General features: G+C 35.1%; 1 long non-coding RNA gene across 1 annotated transcript; it reads right to left on the reverse strand.

Annotated features, from left to right (window-relative positions):
• Positions 1 to 541: 541 nt before the first annotated feature.
• Positions 542 to 935, reverse strand: LOC122014408. The gene is made up of 3 exons (XR_006120667.1): positions 885 to 935; positions 669 to 737; positions 542 to 588 (listed from the first exon to the last, which is right to left on the reverse strand). It is a non-coding gene; the product is annotated as an uncharacterized LOC122014408 (long non-coding RNA).
• Between the last annotated feature and the right edge of the window lie 3,786 nt (positions 936 to 4,721).

Here is a 4,721-nt window from a genome sequence, read left to right on the forward strand (position 1 = left end):
TATTCCCAGATTGCAAAACAAAACAATCATAGGAATTTAAGGATGTCGCCACCTAAAAAAACAGATAATGTCATTGTAATTGTAGTACTCAAGTCTCTAAATGATAATTATGTTTTTTTTTTCTTAATTACAAAAATGAAGATGATAGGTGTCATGTAGCTTGGTTGGTGAGAGCTTTGATGGCTCTTTCTCCCATCTAATTTTAAATACAAGAAGATTGTAGATAAAAATTAAAGTATGAATAACAAAAATGTGAATAGCCATACCGCATCAACTTGCATTGCCTTACGGTTGTGGGATGATGTACCAGATACTTGGATCAGCGCAATGCCATCGAGAGCATAAGTTTCATCGCTCAGGTTTTTTTTTTTCTGAAATTAAGCTTTTGTACCCAGAATTGACTCCACCCTATTTAAGAGAAATAATTGTAATTTAACAATTAACAAAAAAGACTCTGAAATGTTTTCCCTAGACATGCTAGATCAAAGTGGTAAATAATTAATAATTAGTAGGTGGTACCTTCAAAACAACCATGGGATGGAAAAGTATGATGAATTGTAGCGGCTCTTTCCCTTGAAATATGCATCCCTGCAAGACATTAATTTCATGAAGAAGTTCAGTTTATCAAGTTCATGGATAAAGATTAGTAAATTTAAACTTATAAGAACCTGCACTGGTCTCCTTTTCAAGGAGATCCACATTTTAGTAGCCAGTTGTAGAGCCATTCGCTGATCGTCCTGGAAATAAGAAATTAACATTGTGATGATAAACCTAATTAGCAACTCATTGAACTATAAGCAACTCTGCATCATAGAGCTGCGGGATAGGAGTATAACTACTACTCTTTTGGTTCCTTAAGAGGACACTTGGTTATTGGTAGTTACCTGAGTGCTATCCTTTCCCATCCAACAAGTCAAGAAGTAGTCCTCTTTCTTTTCACCAAAATGATATATTTTTTTTCTAGCCACATAGAAAAGCATTGTCTTTAAGCTTTTTTTTTCTTTTCTTGTAGTGATAGGGGTGGTAAACTTTGTAACACCCACTAAGCTTTTAAGATAAGCATATGAATGTAGGATTTTGCCTTCGAAAAATAAAAGGAAGTGGGTTGAAGCAAAAAGAAATAAAATGAAATAAAAAGAAGAGGAGGTCAAGGATTGAACCTTGAACCTCTTATATTATAATTTATAGAATTAATTAGTAGAAACCAATTGGGATAGAGAGAAGATATTGATAGCAAAGGAGGGAAACTCATGATAAGGGTGAGAGTAAAAGTTAGCCAAAAGAAAACAAGAAAAGAGCAAGAGAAAGGCAACTTGCCTTCCTTCCTTCTCTCCCTCTTTCTCTCTTCTCTTGCCGAAAATAAAAGAGGCTAATTAAGGGGATTCATTCCCCCTTATTTCACCATGAATGATGAGGATAAATAAATAAATAAATAAAAATAAAAATAAAATAGAAAAAAAAGGCTAAGGGAGAAGGAAAGCAAAAACTAATTTTGCTACTTCTTCCTCCTTAACATAAAAGGGAGCAAGTAAAGAGAAGAATTCTAATTTTTCTCTCATTTCTCTCATTCTCCCCTCTCCATCACCGAGAACCCCATTCCCCTCTCCTGCATCTTCGGCCCCAAGCCAAGGTTTTCTCCTAAGAAAGCCTAAGATACAAGGAGGACTTAGCAAGAGGAACAAGGGAAGGGAACTAGAAGAAGAGGCTACTTCTTCCATCACCATACCTTAGATCCACAAGAGAAAAGGATGCAAGCTTCCCCTCACCTGTGGTACAAGGCTTTTTATGTGATTTTCAGATTTTATGAGGATTAGAAAATCTAGAATAGAATTTAAGAAAATTCGGCCAAAGAAGAGTTTCAAATCTAGGAAGGTTTAAACAAGTCATCATTTCATGATATTTTTTCTATGCTATGTAGGAAGGTTTTCCTTCATGTTTTTATACCTATATGATGCTTGGTCAGAGGAGTACCTAACCCTAGAAGTTTGGCCAAAAATATTTTAAAGAGGTTAGGGAAATCATTGTTTAACCAAGCTAGTACAAGATTCCCTCCATGAATTACTAAAGATCTTTTATTGGTTTTCTTGCTTGAAAGTTACTTGGAACCAAAGGAAATCCCCTCATATGTTTCGGCCAAGAAAAGAGCTTAGGGTTAGGAAGACCTTTAAATTTAAGTAACCATGTTTATATGATAGAATATAGAGTTCTCTTAAAGAATTGCATGTTGAATATTGCTAGAAATTCATGAACTCTTCATTAAGATTTTCGGCCATGTTAAGATGGATTGCTTAGGAAAGCTTAAACAAAATTTTAACATGCTCAAGACCTCTGTGATATTAAGATATGAAAGTGGTTTAATGCTCTCATGCTTAATTAGGGTATAGAGAATTTAGTTACATGATATATGACTTGTAAGGTCACAAGGGTCCTAGCTTGTTTATGAACCAAATTTGTATATGATATTCTTAGTAATTTTTTCCATGAAACTTATTTAGGTTTTCCATGCTTTAGGCCACTTAAAACCTAGTTTAGAGAATGGTAGGTTTCGGCCATGAGGAAAAATAAAAGAAAAATGAAAGAAACCTAGGAAGCCTAAGACACAATGCACATGTATGTTTTTTATGCTTGTCTTTATACATGCTATGAAACTTGTATGACTTCCTATGCTTTTAGGCTATTTGAAGCAAAGTTAACCACTGATGGGTCTCGGCCAAGTAGGGTTTAAATGACCTAGAGGCCTTAGAATTGAAACCAATTGTGTTAAAAATGCTTCTTATGGAAATATGATAATGTGTTGATTGTGTCACATGCTTGTATAATTTTTCCATGACCTAAATGGACCATTGTAGGTCTCGGCCATGAAGGGATAGATTCCCTAGAAACCCTAGAACAAAATTTAAATATGTTCATGTCACTCTACATGAAATATGATAAGTAGAAAGCCAAAGTTCTCATGCTATATGTTGCTTAATGACCTAAAATGAGGCTAGGGTAAGTTTCGGCCATACCCTTTGTATGATACCTTATTATGAATTTATACATGATGTTAGTTCAAGTTCACATGCTTGTATGCTTGTTTTTAGCCCTAATGAATACTTGTGAAATTTTGGCCATGACATATGTTAAGGGCTTGAGGAACTTAGGAATTAGCTCAAATATGATTACTATGTTACTTGGAAGAAAAATGCTATAAATATGGTTTAAGGTTTCCATGCTTTCATGACAATTGGGACCTTGTTTCACACCTGATAAGGTTCGGCCACATGAAGTTTAGGGACTTGGAGAACTTAGAAACCAAGTTAATCATGCTTATAATGCTTCCTATGAAATTGATGTGATGATAATTTAGGTTCCACATGCTTGGAGGTTATTTTTACCTAAATTGAGATCTAAGGGGGTTCGGCCATGATAAGAACCCAAGGGATTAGGAAGCTTAGAATCCAAGTTAACTATGTTACCATGTTCCTTATGATAGTATAATCACATGATACACCCTTATGCTTAAATATGTATGCTTGTGATTCATACTTTCCATGATATGACATGTGCTAGAAATATGCATGCTTTTATGATATGCTATGTGGATAGAAATATGTATGCTTTTATGATATGCTATGTGGTGAAAATATGCATGCTTTTATGATATGCTATGTGGTGAAAATATGCATGCTTTTATGACATGATGTATGCCTAAGTGATGCATACCTTTATGATATGATGTATGCCTAAGTGATGCATACTTTTATGACATGATGTATGCCTAAGTGATGCATACCTTTATGATATGATGTATGCCTAAGTGATGCATACTTTTATGACATGATGTATGCCTAAGTAATGCATACTTTTATGATATGATGTGTGCCTAAGTGATGCATGCTCTTATGATGTGTGATATGTATAAGTATGACATGTACTTTACTTTATATGGCTTGTACCAAGGGTGGGCTCCATAAGCGCCCCGGGGTCGATGGAATAAGACTCGGGCCTCGTTAGGGATGAGCTCCTAAGTGCCCCTAGGTCGATGGAGTAAGACTCGGGCCTAGTATGTTTGCCTTGTAAGGTTCAAGACTTGCTACCTTGGACCTACATAGGTTGCGCGCAATATGTAAGTAGTACATAGCCGGGATCCCCTTTAAGTTGATAATATGTTCAAGTATATATGTAAGAAGAAATGGTTTTAAAGATCATGAGACATACACATGTTTTTCGGATACATGTTTTCAAAATCATATTGCATATACCTTATGATCATGTTGTGATGATGCTATGATTTATGATATGCCATGATTAGATATGATTATGTTATGTTTCATGCTATGCTTGATATGCCATGCTACCTTATGATGATGCTATGATATGCCATGATTAGATATGAGTATGTTATGTTTCATGCTATGCTTGATATGCCATGCTACCTTATGATGATGCTATGATATGCCATGATTAGATATGATTATGTTATGTATCATGCTATGCTTTAAGAGATGATATGCCATGACTAGTTATGATTTTGTTATGTTGCATGATATGCTTAAAGAGTATGATATGTTATGTCATGACTAGTTGAGATCATGTTATGTTGAGATATTCTTTGATCATGTGATGATTTTCGGTTTTAGTGAGTAAGAAAGGAACTTACTGAGCCATGAGTGCTCATAGCTTACTTTCCTTGTACCACAGATAAAGGAAAAAGCTGGATGAGCTAAAGGAGCAGCAGG

Source organism: Zingiber officinale, chromosome 8B (genome assembly GCF_018446385.1).
Source record: "Zingiber officinale cultivar Zhangliang chromosome 8B, Zo_v1.1, whole genome shotgun sequence".
Lineage (NCBI taxonomy): Eukaryota > Viridiplantae > Streptophyta > Magnoliopsida > Zingiberales > Zingiberaceae > Zingiber > Zingiber officinale.